We start from the raw sequence: 20,005 nt of genomic DNA, 5'->3' as shown, positions 1-20,005 counted from the left end.
CCTCCTTAAACACCTCAAGCCGGGAGTGTGGAGGAAGGAGAGAAACAGGTTTCTCTAATCTTCCTGCTTGCCTCACCTGCTCCCACTTGCCAGGCCAGCCCTGTGCCCACTCCTATCCCACACTGGCTCCTTCAAAACAAGGCCACTTTCCTTAGAGGGTAAGATAGCATTTAACCTACTTATCGATGGACTTACACTCTCCTTCTTTATGAAAGTGGAATATGAGAAAAAGAAGGGAAAAATGTGTGTGGGACATGACTTGGTCAACTTTGTGGAAGCCATCACTCCCAGCAGAAGTAAAAAAAAAATAAATAAAAGGCATGACATAGCAATGTGTTTGCCACATTGAAGTGTCTGGGCAGAGAGCCCCTTGTTGAAACTGCTAGATAGATAATCTTATCAACACATCCACTCACTGATTGATTCTGGTAAGGAGGGAAAAGAAGAGTTGATGAGATTCTCTAACTCATGAGGTAAAGCAAGTCTAGACTATGCCAAAGAATACGGCTTTTTTGCTTTGTAAGGACACAAACATTTTATCCCAGACACCGAATGAGGAGGGCATTTGGTGTTACTACTTACCTAGGGCTTAATTTCCCTTCTTTTGTTGTTGTTGTATTTCCATAACTGGCCTCTTTGTTCCTGCCCTTCACCTTCAATCATTATGTAAAACTGTTCTCCATACAGTGAAAAACTCCTTTCTTAACAAGACTCGGGCCAGAGTGGTAGAATTGGAAGGGAATTTAGAAGCATTAAATTCACCCTTCTGGCTTTTGAGATAAGGAAAGGATCTGTCTTTCTTTACCCAGAAAGATAAACTTGTTGAGTGTAGGGATGGAAGCAAACGGTGGAAGGTTGTAAGATCATTTATATAGTATTCGACAGTTTACAGAGTTCTGTCACACATGCAGTCTCACAGAAACCTGTGATGCAGGTGATGTTACGATGTCTATTTTACAGGTGAGGAAACAGACCCAGAGAATGGAAGGCGAAAGAGCATATATCTTTTCATCAGGGAAACTGCACATGACAAAGCCCAGGGACACTGAAGTGTTAAACTTTTCTCTGAAGGGCTAGGCATACAAAGATTAGTAAGACACTGCCTGTGTGTTCACATCTACTAGGGGAAGGTTGTCAGTCTCCCCACAGCCACACACAGGACACCCTAATGCTGTCCAAAAATTACTTGAACCCTAGAGGGACTGAGTCCCATGAAGCCTTTTAATTTTCTCTGAACATGGCTTTGTGGTAACTTTGGAAAGGGCCAGCTATTCTGCAAAGGAACTTACATTTTACACAGCACAAAATTGAGAATCTCTGTAACGTGAAAAGTAAATAAATAAAAGTTGGCTTAAGACGACAGAGCATTTAGTGTTTACTTGGAAATAGAGGTGGGATGGGGATGGTCTAGGGGCTTTCAGGCCTCTTATCTTCGACTGTTCTTGGACTGGAACTCACCTCTGCAGCCCTGCCTTTTCAGAGTGACACTGACAAGGACAGAATCTTTTTTCCCCTTGTATCTGATCAACAACTACATCATGCTTTCCTGGATGGTGAAAAATCATTTGGAACCTATGTTCAACTAAGAAAAGGGTCAGCAATCCACTGCCTGCAGACTAAACGCAGCCTGCCTCCTTGGCTGGGAAAAAAAATCAAAAGAATAATATTTCATGTCATGTGAATAAAACATTAAAAATAAATTTCAATGTCAGTAAATAAAATTTTACTGGAACATACCACTTTTATTATTTATATCTTATTTATGGTTGATTTTGTGCTACAACAGTAGAGTTCAGGAGTTGCAACAGGGACTATACAGCCTGCAGAACCTAAAATATTTACTGCGCAGCCCTTAATAGGAAAATCATTGCCAACCCATCTTACAGCACTGATTATGCCATATGAGAATTCGTTCTACTTGTATCCATCTTCCGAGCTAGACTTTTGAGCTTATGAAATACTCCACTAAAATGAGGCTTTGTTCTTAATTGGTACTTTATAAATGTTTGCAGGATGAACAAGGGAAAATGAAATGAACTTGGACAAGTCAGTTCTCCTTTCTGGTTCTCCTTTCTGGTTCTCAGTTTCCCCTTTCATGCCATGAAAGAGTAGGCTAAGGTGAACTTGGTCTCTTCCAGCTCCAACAGTCTATATTTTATATTAATATAAGCAAATGAAGAGATAAGCAAAAGCAGCCTGCTTTGAAGGCTGATAAGACATATACATAAATAGGAGGGGTTCTTCTACCATGTTGGCATTCTATATTTTATATTAAAGTTATGGTAGCCAAAAATAAATACCACATTCGGTTTATTGAATCTTTTTCTCTCCCTTACGGGAGAACTTTGGGTTCTCCCTTAGTGACCTTCTGACTGTTGGTTGGTTTCCCAGGTCTGTCAGTATTACAAAGGGATGACCTTGCTAGCTAACGTTATTGGAGCATATGCTGTTAGTGTGTGTATTGCATGTAGTATGAAAATTTATTATGAGTCAATAACGTCCTTTCTTCATGTCTGCCAGCCTTGTGTGAGTCTAGCAACATAAACACTTTTCTCAGAGCCTGCTCACCATTAAGGATATCTGAACATGTGGAGTCCAGAGACTACACTCTGGATTTATGGTCACCCCCCACCTCCATCAAGATGCATCCACATGGCCCAGAAAAGAGCCATCTGCTCTTACTTAGAAAATCTTACTACTTAGAAAATCATGGAATTATTCTTCTTTCATTCCTCCATTTTCAAACCACATGGATATAAAGTTCTCCTCCAAACCTCTCAAGTGCATAGGACCAATGCCCTCAGGTGGTGTTTGGTAAGACACCTTCGTGGCACAAGGATATGGCCTGATGTGCATCAGTGGGATTTGATTTAAATTATTATCCTGCACTCTTTCCTCTCAGAAGGGCTGTTATCCCTCCCCAGCCCCATTAATGTTAAGGGACAGAATCTTAGAGTTGAGGCCCATGTCTTAGAGTTGAGGCCCATGTGATGTGAAGAAATGTGTTTGCCTGTAAATGTGGCTTGATGAAGGCTTTCTGTGCTGCAGCCAAGACCAAGCCTCACATAATAGGGGAAATTTGTTTGCTGGACTCTTCTGTTCCCTTTTGTTCTCATTCCTCCAGATTTCTAACACTATCCACTCTTTATCCTGGGCCTATGCTGTATCAGGCATGGAAAACACTCTTTTAAATGAAGGGTAGTGAGGCAGAGTGGAAAAATATAAAGCACTTCAAATCAAACTAGTCTGAGACCCAGTTCTTCCACTCACTGGTGGAGCCTCAGTTTCTATTGTCTGCCTAATGGAGCTAATACTTATAACCCACCTCTATAAATCACCCAAAGATCGTGACAGGCAACAACCATGCATTATTTATTCTTCTTTCTATTTTGAGCCACTTAGTGCACAGCATGAACCAGCCACTTGACACAGGCCTCCTGAGCAAAACTGAACTGACTTTACATGTAATCTTGCATGAATCACGAAATGTGGATTGTTTGAGCTAAGAGGAACTTGAAAACCTGTCAGCAAGTAATAGGCAAGTGTGCCCCACTTCCTGCTTCTATGATAAATGGTCAGAAGCAGTCACTGTATACCTCTGTCTAAGTGTCCAAAGCTCTCTGGGGAACCACCACTATTTGACTGAAGTAAATCACTGGAGGAAAAAAATCTATATATCATCTGGATTGAATTCCAACTTTCACCTCTCAGTGGAGATACCCAGACCTAGAGAAATGATACAATTTGGCCAAGGTCACAGAACTAATTGCAGGATGAGTTGGAACTAGAATATGGGTCTCTAGATTCTTCATCCAGTACATAGCATTTATGTTCTAAGAGAAATCTCAGTGCTTTCAACCAAGGAATGAGCACTGGGGGAAATTTCTAGCAAGGACATATGAGGGGTATGTGTGTGACAGGAGGGCCTCCGAGTGCTGTGGCTATCTCCATGGTAATTCAGAAGGCAAGTAAGATATTCACTGAAGGCCCCTTTTGGGCAAAGGTACAAGGCCCCAAAGATGTAGATAGATAAAGTGAGGACTTTGTCCTAGAGCTTATAGACACACACATGCACGCACACACACAAAACAGTGAAAAAATATCCAGGATGATAAAGGAGCTAAAAGATAGCTTGGAGTTTTCCAAAGCCCAAGGCCCAGAGGGCATGCCCAGGAGAGGAAAGGAGGGCTTAACTGAGGAAGTAACTTCTGAACAAAATCTTTCAAAAAGAGCCATAGTTCTCCAAAGGAAGAAGGAAAGCATGTTCCATCAGAAGAAATTGTATACACAAAGGCCCAGGCTGGAAAGAGCCTGCCACTTATACTGGATGAGCAAGGAGTTCTGTGTGGAAGGAACTTCTGATACTTAGTGAATGGGAGGGGGGAAGGGAGAGGAACCAGGGCAGTGTCAAGACAGAGATCTGAAGAGATAAGCAAAAGCAACCTGCTTTGAAGGAGTCTACAAAGGCTGATAAGACATATACGGAAATAGGAGTGATTCACTCCCATTTCAGCAGCTGAAGCTCTGGTTACCCCTGCAGTGATGCGCCCCTGGTTCCACCTATACCACTGCTGCTCCTGCCCCTCACTCCTAGGCTGCCCAGTAAGCACTGAGCACCTGTGACCATTAGTTCACTACCTCTTCAAAGTTGTCCGTACCAGGAAAGAGTAATTCTTAATTTACTCAAAACAAATTTACTCCAGTCTTAATTTACTCAAAACAAATTTAATCTCAAAACCAAGAGTATCATTTGAATAAAGTCTGCAAAAGAAGCATCCAGGTTGTGCCCTGACTGGTATGGCTCAGTGGATTGAGTGCAGGCCTGCGAGCCGAAAGTTTGTTGTTTTGATTCCCAGTCAGTTCACATGCCTGGGTTGTGGGCCTGGTCCCCGGTTGGGGGAGGGCAAGAGGCAATCACATATCAGTGTTTCTCTCCCTCTCTTTCTCTCTCCCTTCCCCTCTCTCTAAAAATAAATCAATGAAATCTTAAATTAAAAAAAAAACACCCAGATTGATGAGAAAAGAATAAAGGTACAGATGTGGACACGGCAGAGCAAGAGTGATGCTGAGCTAGGACATCAGCATACTATCATGGAGCTATAGGTGCCTTTTTGGTTTATAACAGCGATTTTCAACCTTTTTCATCTCACAGCATATACAAACTAATTAATAAAACTCTGTGGCACACCAAAAAAGTTTTTTTTTGCCTGACCAAAAGAAAAAAAAGATATAATTTTGATTCATTCACACCAACAGGTATTGTTGTGTTGGCTGCTGTCATTATTTTTGACAATCTAAGGGAAAAGAGGTCAGTGACCCTAAGTAGTGAGGTATTGCATGTTTTTAAAAACTCTTGCAGCACACCAGTTGAAAACCACTGGTTTATGACATTGTTAAACATCTCAGATGTGAAAATGTACAACCGTGGAGGAGAGAATGAGAGATCATGCTGATAGTGACACTGTTACCATGCTCTGGGGCAGTAAAGAGTGATTGGTGTCATCTCAGGGCAGCTCCCATGGATGAAGCAAGACATTTTGCAGAAAAGAATGGTTTGTCATTCACTGAGCCATCAGCTCTGGTCTCTACAAATGTAGGAGCTGCTTTTTAGACAATTCTGACAGAGATATATCTCACTGTTTTCCCAGAAGCAAATGTCAGGCGGAACTGAAAATGACATGTCTCTAAGCAACAATGTGGTTCCTATTCATGTTCCACCAGCCACCAAAAATAAACCAAAGGTACACTGCTTTCAAAACATATAAGACACTTCTGTTCTCGCCTAGAAGGCTGTGTGTAGGCCATTTCCCAGGTCTGAGATTTAAATACATTTGCAATTCTTATAGTCACTTTTGTATTTTATGACTTCCTCCTATTTAACAAATTTTCCATGTCTTAAGTCTTCTGATTTCAGCTTTTTTTCATATTATGACTTTACCAGCCTTAGTGTAATAAACTGAGTGTTTGGACTCCTCATTTATTATTTACTTTTCATCATGGAAACCTGTTACTGTGGACATAATAGAACTTGGTCACTGGAAGCTCAGACCTGTTGGTTTTGATTAATTTGAACTAAGAAGACTTTAGAAATAAGCTAGCATTTTACCACAAAGCAGTTTATAATGAGCAGCTTATAATTCATACACTCTTCTCTCAGTGCAGAGCTTGAAATTTTTCCATTATTCTGGAAGTCACTTTCTAAAATGCCTTGATAGGGTTATGGAGTTCAGTAAGTTTTGGTTTTAATTTTTGTAAGCATCAAAGTTGATTCAAGAGGGGGCACTATTTTCTGGACAAGAACTATCTTAATAAATGCAAAAGACTGTTTAAAAAGACATACATGAATAATCATAACACACAATAGAAGGCCATGATGCTTTCAGATGATCAAAGGAAGTGCAGGGCAGCTGAGAAGAGAGAGATTTCCCACTGGAGGTTGGAGACTACCACTGATTAGTCAGGCAGGGTTTGAACTGGTCCTTTTGAACTTTGGGGACTCCAGTAGAAGTTAAAAATCTGCAATATAATTACCCAAGCATGTTCTTTTCAGATCATATCTTTAACTTAATGGACCAGATCTTCAATGTCAGTGCACCGCTCAAGAAGGCCCCATTCCCATGATGTAACACACCAGTGTTGTCCACCACACTTCTGTCAGTGCCTAGAACAGTGCCTGGCCCCTGGTGGGTGCCAAATAAATATTTGTGGAATCTGTATTCCAAATGATGAGTTTTTACTGTGGCAATCGCATACTGTAGATATTTCCAGAGTATTTAAAAATATTCTGTCTCTGCCCTGGCTGGTGTGACTCAGTTGATCAGAGCATTGTCCCATAAACTGGGAGGTCGAGGGTTCTATTCCCAGGCAGGGCACAAGTCCAAGTAGCAGGTTTGGTCCCCCAGTCAGGGGCATGCCAGAGCCAACAAATCAGTGTTTCTTTCTCATGTCCTTTTCTCTCTCCCTCCCTTTCCCTCTCTCTAGAATCAATAAACATGTACTTGGGTAAGGATAAAAAAAAATCTGGTTCCTTTGTTACCATTACTACAACTGTATTTGTCATGCATCTGGACTTCTGACTTAAAAAATATGGTAACAGAACCCATAGACACAACACAGAAAAGCTTCATTCTCATTTTCTAAAACTCTCCCTCTGCCAGCTGGAGCATTTGTGAGGGAGGTGGGAAGGGAATGTGGTTTTGTGGAGAGCACACCATTTCTGGGCTGCAAGCCTCAGCCACACCCTTCCGCATGGTTGGGTGCCCGTGTGGTCTCACACCAGGGCAGCCCCTTCATCTTGTGCTTTGCCCACTGAACACACAGGCTTTGGGAGTCTTGGATGAAGGTGGAAAGTATTAGCATCATGGAAAGGATGTTGTTAGGGGTGCTTTGTGGCCTTGTTTGGGTGTTTCCAAACTAGTTTCTGGCTGCTCTGTTGGAAGAGGAAAACTTCTACATCTGCAGGGATGAAAGAGTGTGTTGTTTCACACACTTAGCTAGCAAGCATCTGTCCAACACTCCCTGCAATGTAACACTTAATGTGCTTAATTATTACTGTCAAGTGGATCATCAGTGAAAATTATCAACCTTACATGTTCTGCCATCTCCTTCCTTCCTTCCTTCCTTCCTTCCTTCCTTTCTTCCTTTTTCTTTTTCTTTTTCTTTTTGTCATTCCATTTCATTTAGTTTTAGGTTAAATGTCAAATCTACTGGGTGCATGTAGATTTTTTTTGTTTGAGTTGAGGAAGAGGCTTGCATTATAGTCTGACTTTTCAGACTGTCTTTATCTCTGCTTAAAAACTTGGAATCCCATCAGTGTGTAGAAAACAATAGAGAAGGTTGCTTTTCTTAATGGTTTTGCCATCCTCCCATTAACCACAAGTAAAAGCTTTTAGAATTATCTCCTCCATTCCTCTTACCACTCCTTTCTTAAATTCTCCTAATTCTAATTACCAAATTATTCTCACAGGTATATCCTCTTGTCTGGCACCTGAATTGAGGCTCTCAGTCTAGGTCATTCTAACAGCCTCTTAACTGTCTTCCTGACTCCAAGATCTCCTAATCAGATCAACCATGCACTGTTCCCTAAACCACCAGTAGATTCTGATACTCTCCTCCTCTAAAGCTGTGGATGGTTTCTCATCACACAAGGAATAAAATGCAAATCCTTGGCATGCTATTCAAGACCATGTTAAATCTTGACCATGCTTTAGCAGCCAAACTTTGGAAATGAAAAACAAGCAGAAGGAAAATTAATTTATAAAATATACTGAATATATTACATAAAAACTGTTCTCCAAAAAAATCAGTGCAAAAATAATGTGTTTGTGTGTGTGTACATATACACATACAGATAGACAGATATGTATATATACACACACAGTGTTACAAGTGGTTATTAGGGTTTCTAGGCAAGCCCACAAACGTCTATTTGATATATAATTCTAAGCAAACTGCTGTGCGTGTGCAATTTTAAAAATTACTGAGCAATGCCAATAAATAAAATAGGAAAACCACTAACATTTAAAATTATTTTTAAATATATATGTCTTGCCTACTGGCTCTTGAGGTGACAAGATGGACAGATGACTCCATTTTTCTTAATAGTTTGTCCTTTTACTAAATAGCCAACATTTACCAGTGCTTACAATATGCCAAGTCACGTTCTAAGACCTTTACAAACATTAGCATTAAATTACTTGATCTCACAACAACCTTATAAAATAGATATTATTATTTTCCCTATTTAACAAACAAGGAAACTGAGGCACAGGGAGGTTACATAACTTGCCCAAAGTGTCTAAAGCTGTCAGCAAGAGACTGGCTAGGGACAGAGCTGGGTATCAGGTTCGGGCACTGGGTATATGAGGTTTTGCTGAGGTCATTTTGATAGTAGTGATACTTTGACATTCACATTCAATTCATTTCTTAAAGAATAAAACATTAAGTTTTCAGCTTTTAAAAGTAATCATACACTTGAAACCTATATAATTTTATTAACCAAAGTCACCCCAATAAATTCAATACTATTTTTTTAAATAAGTATTATCAGACATAATAAGGTTATTTCATATTGATAAAAGGTCAGTTCATTAAGAAGACATACCAGTGCTAAATGTGTTTGCATCTAATAAAAAGAGCTTCAAAATAAAAACAAAAAAGTCATCAGGTACTCTGGGCAGAAGAAACTTACTCTACATCAGGGTAAAGTGAGGGTCAGATGGGGGATTCAAGAATGGGGCTGGAGTCAGAGATGTGGGGAGAGATGGTGCAGCTTAGAAGCTTAGAAATTGGGTCAGGCCGTTACATTATTTTTTCATTTTTTATGAGTGATTGGCTTGATATTTAGGGTCATGGAGTGTCCATGGTGTCAAAACGGTTGAAATAAAAAGTTCTGCTTCAAAGAGGGGCTTGCAGGAGGAAGAGGTTAAGCAGAGAGTGCTAACCACAGCCCGTCTTAGGCAGAAGCAGAAGGAAGCCTTAGGCCATGTAATGGAAGAAGAGTTGCTTTCTGTTTTGGTTGTCAGAAAGGGCAAAGAATCAAAACACCACTTTGCAAAAGATGAATTTATAAAATTGCAGGAAGTGTTTCAAGATCTGTAAAACAAGACACAATTTTGAATCATCTTCATGCAGTATCTTTTTGCTGTGGTGTATTTCCCATCTGCAAATTGAGATTATTTGACAAAGTGGCATCCCCTCTGGTATTATCCATGGATCAAGACAGTTAAAATATTGTGAGAAGATGGGATCTAGAACCAGGTTCAAACCCAGACTCCACCACTTGCTAGCTGTGCATCTTCAGGCAAATCTCAGCCTCTCTGAACCTCAGTTCCTTCACTGATTAGAAGGGAATAATAATGCCACGTAAATCTTGGGGCTGTCTGGGCCTTAAACTGTGCCTCCACTAGTCAGCATTGAGCAAATATGCATCAAATGACCAAAGTGGTTAGTGGGATTACAGTTGAGTCTTTATTTTTCTTTTCTGAACTTTTTAAAATTTCTACCATGAGCATTTATTGTTTTTGTAATTAGAAACAAAATATAATAAAAGTTACTCTCTACACAGTGATATTCAGAAGATGGAATATCCACGGTGGGACGCCAGTTGTCTTCTATATTCCAGCTTGGCTCTACTGGAGTCAGCTCACTGTACCTGGACCTGCAGCACTAAACAAGGCCGAGATCAGTGGTAGCTCAGTGCCCACAGGAGTTCTGTTCTCTCCACTACAGATTGATTTCTGTCCTGCTATTCTTTCAGTCTGCCACTCAGCTGGATGTTGCCAGCCACCCCCAGTCCTCAGGGAGCTCCATTGTTTTTAATCTTTCTAGTTTCATTAATTCAGTGCTGAGGCCTAGAAGCACTGACATAGGCCGCAAGAGTCAAGTTTGCAGTTGGTCTTTGGAAACCAGGGAGAGTGTGGGCGAGTACGTTAAACAAAGCAAAACCCTGGCAGGAAACCAGCTTCTAATCCTGAAGCTTCCCCTGGTTCTCTTCTTTTTCTTTATAATTTTAGGTTTGTGGGTCCCAGAACTGCCTTAGTAATAAGAGAAAAGATGATGTAGGGATTTAAATATGAGCTGTACCATCCCTGAAGCATTCCAGCACCAGGAAGCATAACCAGGGGGCTCTGTCACATTTGAGCTGCCAGGATTGCCCACCCTCTCATACAAGGAGCCCATGCCCACTCAAGGAGGTAGTGAAGAGCCAAAGGGACAGGATCTTTCTGAGTGTGTGAGCTCCTCGGAGCACGAGGTGTGGTTCATTAGCTTCCTCTCAAAACCACTCCTGCTTGCTTGTTTCTGTATCAGCAAACCATCGCTGCCATCCACCTAGCTGCCTAAGTCAGAAATCTAAGAGCTGTCCTTGACCACTTCCCCTCCTTCACATCCCACAGCCATTATAGATGCAATCCCACTTACTCTACTCCTTTAAAATGGCCCTTGCAGCTTCCCCTGCTACCAACTAGTCGAGACAATCATGCTCTCCTGCCTCTATAACAGCTATCCCCCAAACAGGACACTTGTTCAAATGCCAGGTAGCCCCAGATGACAACTAGAGAAGATAAGGAATTTGTAAGGGTCACACAGGCAGTGAGGGACAGACGTATCCAGAAGAGAATTCAGGCTTCCTGACCCTAAGTCTAACACTGCTCCTGAACACCAACCTGCTCCATTGTTCCTTTATTTGCTATATTGCATTGAGACCCTAACAGGTGTCAGGCACAGTGCCAGGCACAATCATGGTCTCCCTCTGGGGTCTCTCCAGTGTCACCTCTGGGGATGACTCCCCACGTTGGATTATGGCTTTCTGCTTGTTAATTTATGTCCTCATCACTCCTGCAGGTAGAGGAGGGCATCTCTCAGGCCCCTGCCTGTCCTCTCATCCCAGCATTCCATGAGTTGACTTTTGAATGGTCAAACAGCTTGTGAGCTAGTGAGGCCAACAGAAAATGTACACATCAAGGCAAAGACTCTATGTGAGTCACTCCAACATTCAAAACACAAATAAGTAGAAATAGTTCCCTATGGATCAAACTTATAATCTACATAGGAAAGGGGAAAAGGAAAGTTGATTTGGTTCAGTTTTCATTCCTATCACACTTCATACCTTCTCGGGACATTGATGCACAGAGCATGATAGGTTTGTTCCCCACTGTGCCCAAGATTCCAACAGATTCATTTAGAGCATGTTAATCAATGCATACTAGGCATGGTGCTGGGTGCTGGGAACACAGTGCTCTTTCACATAGACAGTTATCCTGCCCTAGGGGACCTTAGAAACTAATGGAATCTGACCTAATCTATCACTCAGTCTCCTTTTAAATACATCTATTTTTCTGAATACCATCTTTACAAATTTCAAACACAGGATTACAGAGTCACAGATTTTAGGAGACACCAAGGAGACACTCAGTTAGCCCAGTGCCTTTCCCTGCTTTGCCAATGCTTAAATCTCTTTTACAATACCCCTGTCAAGTGATCACGCACTCCCACTTTGGACGTCTTCAACAACAGGGTATTTACTACCTCCAAGGTGGCCTATTCTTTTAATCCACAACAGGAGTTAGAACATACTTCCCTATGTCAAACCAAAACTGGCTTCCCTAAAACCTGCTCTGTGTTCTTCCCCCTTGGCCTACATAGGCCAAGGCAGCCTCTCCTGCTCTGAGTCGGCCCTGAGCTATGTGAGGATGGCTATTAGGTCCCCCAGGCATTCTCTTCTCCAGACCAAACATCTCCACTCAATTCCACCTTTCCTCATAAACATGGTTTCCAGCTCCTTCTCCAGTCAAATGGCCACCAGAGCTACTCCCTCCCACCCAGCGGAAGCAGAAACAGAATCTTCACATGAACAATATTATTTGCTTTGATTCTCTCATATTATGCTCCAAGATCATGTGATCATGGGGCAAATTTCTCCCACCCCTGCAACACCCCAATGTATAACTCTGTAGCTTTGAAACAAGCAGGTCAACTTTATTGTGCACAAACTAGAGCTAATAACATTGAGTTTTCCAAGGTTGTCCTGAGCATTAAAAGAGATAGAAAGTGTTGAATTAAAGATTCCAACAATATTGATGGAACACACATAATGTATTGGGCACTGTGCTGTGCTCTGGGTAGGATGTAGTCCGAAAGTTGATAGAAAAGGCCTCTACCCTCATGGAACTTATAGCCTGAAGATGGAATAGAAGCATTTTTTCAAGAATCACACAGTTTGAATTGAAGCCCAGGAGTCCCCATGACCTAAACTAGAAGCTTAAAAATGGTACCTACTGTTAGGATCACCATCATGATGAACACACATGCAACCATGTTAACACCAATGAAACCTTTAGGTGTTGTAATTTCCTTATGAGAATAATGCTTTTCGAAACGGAGGAAAAATCATGGTGGTATTTCTTATGAATAATAAGCATTATATCACAAATTGTCTCATTTCCTCCTCCTAGAAACCCCATATTTCCCATAAATCAAGGAGTTTTATGATATGTGAGCTGAGTTAGCTTTTACACAGTAGTTGTTTATTTAAACCTGGATTCCTGGGTAATTGGAGCCATCAAAACTGCCACCACAACTGTGGGCGAGAGCAGGAAGATGCTGTAGCAAGATGACTACAGAATGAGGTGCATCTTGTAAGACAGTCATGTCTTCATTGGCACCTTCAAGGCATTTGACAAGTGTATGAATTCTATCCTGTGTGATTATGATGAATTCAGGAAGATCATGCCAAAGAACTCAAAACCAGCAGGAAGAAAAGAGAAGCGTGTCCTTGGTTTGGTGCTGCTTCCAGATGAGAACCTTGTCCCAATAACAGTCTACTGTCAAAGATACTGGCATTGCTTGAGTGCCACTTACTGGAGATGTTGGGGGCCCAGGGGGCAGGGCTGCTGGCAGAGGAATCCCAGCTGGTGTTCCCATGCCCCAGGACCCTGCAGGACATGCTGGGCTAGTTTGTGGGGTTGGTGAGTCATCCCACCAGGTGATAACCCCACAAGGAAGAGGCACTGTTGTAGCTGCTGCCCCAGCTAGCACCGGGGCCTCTACCCAGTACCCACCTGACTGTGAGGATACTCCCCCACCAAAGGACACCACCTCCAGGCATAATGGATGCATTTCCTGGTATGAGACCTCCCATGGGTCCCTCAGGGGGATCTCCCATGGATGAGGAACTCCAATGGGCACACTCCTTCCAGGAATGTGTCCCCCTGCCCCAGGAATGCCAGGACTTCTTTGGCCCTTGGCTACAGATACAGAAGTTGCTCCACAGATGTGTGTGTTCAGTGGCCCCAGGGCCATGTTACCACAGACCTGAGTTTTCTGCCATTTGAGTCTCACCAGATTGTCTGGTTTCCCTTATAGGGCCCCCTCCCCCAGGAATGCGCTCACCTTGGCCCTTCTCAGCTCCCTGCCTGTTTCCCAAAAGACTGTATATAGTCCTTTTATTTCTTTGTGGCCAGTGAAACAAATTTATAAAAAGCTCTTAATAGGATATTATAAATGCAAAAAAATAAAATAAATCTGGATTAATTTCATAACTTGGTCAAATCGAACAAGAGATTCCAATGCAGAACGGCAGCTTCATCAAGGAGGTGCGAGCTTCCTCCCTCCTTCTGTCCATCTGCTAGAGCAGTTATTCTGACCATAGAGTTGTCGTCAGCTGTCATTTCATTCAGCATGCTATGGATGTGCTTCTAACACCAAGGAGGCTTTCAGCTTTTCTAAGAGATGTGTCTTGGCTTCCTTATTATTTCACATCACAATTTGCTCAGTGTTTGGTCAAGGAACTGAAAAAAATAAAGAGTTACTTACTGTAAAACATGTAACATCTTTGCTCAGTTTGAAATTGCCGACCTTCCTGTTTCTCTGTTACCATTGATAATCCACCGTCTTGGGTGGGGTGTGATGAAACCACCACCTAATATCTCACTAGAGGAGGGGAGTGACCACAGGATGTCATCACCTGGGTGAGAAAAGGGGCAAATGTTTAACAGGAAGGACTTAACCTATGCATGTCTGAGAAGACACCCCACATCCACCTTGATGCTAAAATGAAAGCCAAGATCACTTTCATTAAGCCTCCTCTACTGCTCCTATATGCTGACAAGATTTTTAAATACTGTCTATGTCTTGGTATATTAATCATAATGAGATTTATAGTGGCTAATATTTATTATCTACAATTAGCCCAGCATGGTGCTTGGTAGGTACTTTATCTCAGTCTTCACAAAAATCTTGTGGGATAAGATGGTTGAGAGAGAGAATAAGCATTATTCTCTTTTTTCACATGAGGAAATTGGTTCAGAGAGGACAAGTGGCTAGCTAGCTTAGGGCAGTTTAGTAAGTACAAGTGCCAGGATTTAGGCCCCATCCAGTGCACATGATCTGTTAAGTCCCTCACCCCACCACCCGGTACACATGAATCCCAGTTCAGAAGAGAGGGGACCAAGCTCAGGTCGTCCTTCCTCCGCTACTTGTTCACTCTCTTCCACTGTTTGTACGATTTTCTAGCTCCTTCATAGTATGTAAGTTCCTCTGAGGGAAAGATAATCTATTCATCTTTGTGTCCTTCCCCAGAAAACAGAATATAGTAAGGTTTCAGTAAGTGTATTGCAAGTGAAAACATATACACAAACCAACATACAATGCTACGACTAGAGTTTCTTTTTTAGATTTTATTCATGTATTTCTAGAGAGAGGGGAAGAGAAGGGAAGGGAGGGAAGAGAGGGGTAAGAAACATTGATGTGAAAGAGGAACATTGATCAGTTGCCTCTTATACACACCCTGACCAAGGGCCAGACCCACAAGCCAGGCATGTGCCCTGATTGGGAATCAAACCCACGACCTTTAGCTTTGCAGGACAATGTCCAACCCACTGAGCCACACCAGACAGGGCTATGGCTAGAATTTCTGACTTCAGCCTCAAAATTGCAGGAAGGCTCCTGTTTTAAAATTATTAACATATCAAATCACTTAGATAGCAGATGTGATAGCAGCCATGGGATGACTAACCAGTAAAACTTCCTTTTTTCTACGGCTCCAAGTCGCATGCCCTTTTGTTGTCCAAGGCCATAGAGAATGAAATTCTCCGTCATGGTGCAGACTGCATGGGAAGACAGCGCTCCTCTTTATGTAAGTTTGGCTTCACTGGGAGCAGTTGCAGGCTGAGAGGCAGAGTTCCTGCCGTTCGTATTTAAGACTGTGACACCTGAAAGTCATCATTCCAAGTGGAATGGAAGGAAAATGGACCAAATCAGTGTATAGGGATCAGCAAGCCAGGAAAGAAAGCAGACTGAGACAGTAATAACAACTCTGCATTTACAGCATTTCCTAAGTTCCAGCCACTTACTTACACTATTTATTTTAATCTTACAATAGTCTGAGGGGTAGGTACATTTTAAACATGTAGAAATGAAGCTTAGAGAAGTTATATAACTTGCCCACAGGCTTCTTGTTGGTAAATGTAGAGCTGAGAATTGAACCCAAGTTTTTCTGACTCCAAAGTCTAAGCTCTTAACCATTAATGCTAATCATTAACTATACTTGCCTAACCATTACATATGTTCCTTGGTGAGCAAGGACTAGAGGTTAAATACTGGAAACATACTGCCTATTATGTGTTGTCTTTTATTTCTATTTACATAAAAACTAAATGTATAGTTCTAGCCTTGTAAGAGGAATGTTATTCTAAATTAATCTTTTAGTTGTCAGTTTAAGTCTTCACTAACAACTATCTCTAGATAACATGCATCTGGACCCAGTGTCTCCAAACTGACCATTTTACTCAAGATACTGATCCTCAGAGTGGGTAGACCTGATAAGCAGCAGCCGTTACCAACTTGAGCCTGATGAAAATGCTGCTTGTTTCACTTATATCTGTAGAGTAGATTGTGGCCTACAAGCCAAGACATATATTTCATTTGGTCCTTTAAGGAAAATTATGAGGTAAATAAGATAAAAAATACCTCTATCATACAGATGAGGAGATTCACGCACAATTAGAAACCTACTAAGTGGTAGAACTGGGACTCAGGTTCAGGGCCTGAGGATCTAAACCCCAAATAAATGAACCCCTGCCTTTCCAATCCTTCAATAATTCAGGTGTAACTGTGCTCAAGGCTTGGCTCTGCCACAAACCCCTGTCAGGTAAGGGAATGAGGCTCTCTACCTCACAGGACTGTGACACTAAATAAAATAACGTAGGTAAAGCCCCTTCAGTAAAGCGGTGAACAGAACAGATGCACATCCTGCCTGTCTCACAGACCTTATTGTCTGGAGTTAGGAAGCGAGAGTGAAAACAAACATTCAGTAATCACACACTTAATGATTAAGGTACAGTCAACGGTAGGTGTTATAAAGGAAGAATACAGAGCACTGTGCAGCCTACAATAGGTTGAGTTGGCCTCCTGTGTGGCTTAGGGAAGGTGTCCCCTCCGCTGTGAGAGCTGAGATCTGAAGGAGGAGTGGCAATTAACCAGGTGACTGGGATGAGGTGGGAGGCCTGTGTGTGGGTCATCATTGAGGAGGAAGCCTGGTGCCCTTGAGGAACAAAGAAATGACTGTGTGCCTGGGGTGTAAAGAGCTGCGGGAAGAATGATGTGAAAACTGCTGGTGAGGTAGGCAGCTCCAGGCCATATGAAACCTTGCAAGTCAAGTTAAAATATTTGAACTTTATCCTAAGAGTAACAGGAAGTGCTCAAATGGCTCCAGGCAAATGCCAGCTTCTCCCACTATTACCTTCAGGATCTAGGACAAGTCCCCTCAAAGATTATCTCTGCTCTGGCCACCTAATACAGTTTCTTCTTTCTCTATGCAAGAATGAACCTCCAAATTCTAAAAGTACATTAAAAACCAGTGTACACGTTTCTGGGAAGTTTGTTTATTTATTCTTGCAGTTAAGCAAACATTTATCAAGCATTAACCATGTACATATTGGGTGCTGGGGTACAGAGATGAGTAAGTAATCATAATAAAAATAAGCTCTATCACAAGAGAAGAAGCAGGGAGGGAGTGACTCACAGTGTCTAGAATCAAGAGAAGTTTTTAGAGGAGGAAATTGACCGACAGTATATGCTCAATACATGTCGAGTGGTACATGTTGTATGAATAAAAGTTTGAGCTGAGTCTTTTTTCCTAACTTTATTGAGATATAATTGACATGTTACAATGTGTGAGTGTGAAGTATACCACATGTTGATTTGATATAGTTATATATTGCAAATCATTATCACCATAACATCACTGAGCTGAGTCTTGAAGGATGAGGGGAAGTTTACCAGGCAGAATAAGAGAAGGAAATGAATAAGATCGCAAATACCATAAAAGTGTCTTTTGAGATTAGTTTATCAGCAGTCAACTGGATGGCTTGAAAGGGAGAGATTATAGGTGAGGAGACCAAGTAAAAACCCAGGGCAATAGCCCAAATGAAAGGTGAAGAAGACTTGATCTTCACTCAACAGTACCCCTGACTGTACTCAGTTTGCCTGACACTAGGCTGCACTTGGTAGTACAATGTATGGCTTATAACTGTTATTGAATCTCTCCATGGATGGATGTCTGTTCTCCTTCACAAGAGCAGAGACTGAGTTATCTACTAAAATATTTATAGCACCTAATTCTATGCTCTGTACTCCATGCGGACCCATCAGAAGTCAATCTGAAAATTGGATTCACTGAGCTGTATGTAGTGAGAGGGAGGCAGGCTGAACAAGGGAAGAAGGACAGGACGTTCCGTCCCCCTTGCACCCTAGGCTCTCTCCCCACCCATAAGAGAGTAGGCAGATTTCAAACAGCCAAACCTGCTTGCTTCTTTTCCTGCAAAGCCTGGTATGTCCTTTTCCTTTTTCAGTTGTACCCATCCACCCTATCTAGAAACCTCAAGATAATACTGGAAGCCAAAGACAAAATATGGGGGAGGAGGGAGAGAGATCATTTTTGGGGTTTCTAAGACTATACTTTTTCCTGCCGGATCTCCAGAGGAGTGTTTCCTCTCATTTACACGTAGAAAGAAGTAGGCGGTCCTAAGATCCAGCAGTGCCGTGTCTCTGAATCTACTCTACAAACACACCCACACACGTACACAAGGGAGAACGTGTAAGCATGTTCTTCCTGAAAGAGAGGAAAAATGGAAACAACCTAAAGTCGGTTAATGCAACACATGCTAAATAAACCATGGCATATCCATGACACAGAATATTGTGCAACAGCTAAAATGAGTGAAGTAGATCTATAAGGATTAACACAGAAAGCAGTGCAAGACTGATTGTTTAGTAAGAAAGGCAATTTAAAGAATGTTAGATATTATACTATTTGTGTAAACAGATAATCAACAAAAATTGACAACTTGAAACAGTAATTTGTTTCCTATGGCTAGATACATAAGCATTAAATGCATAGCAACTGGTAATCGTAATTAGCTCTGGAAAGGGGGAAGGGAACCAAGGCTGGGAATGATGATCAGAGAGAATTGAGTGTTATCTCTATCTAAATTTTTTTCGCAAGTGTAAAAATGCATTCATGCATTCAAAATTTAGTTTAAAAATTAAAGAATTTTTAAGGTAAGAATATTATTAATGATGCACTATTCTATTTTTAATAGTAAAAGTTTGAACTACCTAAATATCCAACAATAGAAATATTATTAAATCAATCATGGTATTATGCATATGGCAGAATTTAATAAAAATGATGCTGTTTTATGTTCACAGATGTAAAGAAATTAGTAATCTATACTTCCATTTAAAGGGAAGTAGATACTAATTAATATGCTTTGAATTATCCCATTTTTGTTAATAAATATGTGCACAAAAATGTTTAAGATAATTTTATATAAAATGTTTATAGTTGTTTCTACATTGGTGAGACTCTGGTTGTGTTTTCTTTTCCTACTTTATTTCTTAATTTTCCTATAAGGAATAAGTAATTAGAAAAACTCTGTTTTAAAAAATAAAAATGATGTAAGGAAATTATACTAGGAATAATGAAAGAGGAAAGGTAAGAGGAAGAAATACATAGTGTTGGATAATAATGTAAGGAGAAGATGTTACTGGGACTTTTTAAAGAGATTTTGTTATTTTCCAGAGAATTAAGGGAAAAATATTTTTGTTCTCAGAATTTTTCAGTATAATTTCCAAGCCTAAATATAACCAAAGATGACGATTTCACAAGCAAGCCAATATAAACATGGTAGATGTTTATATTTCTACATTAACATCATGACGTTAGAACTGCAAAAGTGCTTTCAAATTGGCTATATTTTATTTGTCTAAAAAAATTCCACTTGAGTCCCCTTTAAAAATATAACACATCCCGCCCCCACTCGGCTTTAGATTCAAAAAAAGGCAGAACTAGATTGACAGAGTGGCATTCAGGAGAGGGGCAGGGGTGGAGGCACAAGAGGGAGGTGGGAAAAAGTTAAACATTTGGGCAGGAACTGGACGGGACGGACTTTTTGCACAGCCTTACCTTAAATTAGTACTACATTAGTGTGTGTTCAGGTCACCT

At 41.1% G+C, this 20,005-nt stretch overlaps 2 pseudogenes; both read left to right on the top strand.

The window, feature by feature from the left end:
- The first annotated feature begins 2,749 nt into the window (after positions 1 to 2,749).
- Positions 2,750 to 5,849, top strand: LOC114498844 (annotated as a pseudogene).
- A 5,391-nt stretch (positions 5,850 to 11,240) lies between these two features.
- Positions 11,241 to 13,832, top strand: LOC114498843 (annotated as a pseudogene).
- Positions 13,833 to 20,005: the final 6,173 nt, after the last annotated feature.

The sequence above is a fragment of the Phyllostomus discolor genome, chromosome 6, assembly GCF_004126475.2.
Source record: "Phyllostomus discolor isolate MPI-MPIP mPhyDis1 chromosome 6, mPhyDis1.pri.v3, whole genome shotgun sequence".
Classification (NCBI taxonomy): Eukaryota; Metazoa; Chordata; class Mammalia; order Chiroptera; family Phyllostomidae; genus Phyllostomus; species Phyllostomus discolor.
The sequence above is the reverse complement of the archived record's forward strand: the minus strand, read 5'-3'. Positions and strand labels throughout refer to the sequence as shown.